This window comes from Odocoileus virginianus, chromosome 19 (assembly GCF_023699985.2).
Source record: "Odocoileus virginianus isolate 20LAN1187 ecotype Illinois chromosome 19, Ovbor_1.2, whole genome shotgun sequence".
NCBI lineage: Eukaryota > Metazoa > Chordata > Mammalia > Artiodactyla > Cervidae > Odocoileus > Odocoileus virginianus.
In genome coordinates this window covers 37,288,482-37,289,369 of record NC_069692.1, presented here as the reverse complement: position 1 = coordinate 37,289,369, position 888 = coordinate 37,288,482, and positions in this window count along the sequence as shown.

The following is an 888-nucleotide window of genomic DNA, read 5'->3' as shown; positions in this document are numbered from 1 at the left end:
TATCTAACAATACTAAATGATTTATATATCTATTTTAAAATGGAAGCAGTTAGCTCCAAATAAAAGTAATATAGTTATATTTGTTGAAAATAAGTTTAGAAGTTTAAAATTTCTTATAAGCCTACTCTATAATTTGTCCCTCAAGCTGCTAAAACAAGTTAGTTCTGTCATGTATCTTCAGACATAGAAACACACATGCATATGCAGCACATACATTTAAGTTCTTATTTAACTGAGGACATAAAATATTTAAATGGCTGACATTTATTATCATCTTCATTTGTTGTACTTTTAAAGCAAATTAATGCACATTTAAGGTATAGATTATTTGATCAATCTGAGCATTTTCATCTGCATAAAATTTTTTAAATTATTGTGAGTACTTATATGTAAACATCTTGGAAAAACATATTTCCATATTTTGATTATCCTTTAATTTTTACACATATCTTTAATTTTTTTTTAGTGGACATAATTTACATTTACATTTCCACTAACATTCTTTTCAAGCAACATATACTCACATGTTTACAAACAATGGACATTAATAATCTTTTTAAATGTTTTAGCATTCACTTGTTCATTTCAATAGGATTTTCATAATCATGGAAGTAAAGAAATAAAACAATTGGCATCTCAAAACTAGAAGTCAGAAGAATTTGTTACACTAATTTGAAAGACTTTTATAAGCCTTATTTATTTTTATTAAAAACAGTCAAGTAAAGAAATGCTGTTATTTTATAGAAAATACATTTTAAATCAGAATTTTGTTAAGTAACATAAATCCTATAGCTTCTCAATTTAGGAGGACACAGAAATTTCCTGTATTTGTATCTATTTTTAAAAGCTTATCAGGACTGTATAAATATTTTAAATGTATATAAAACA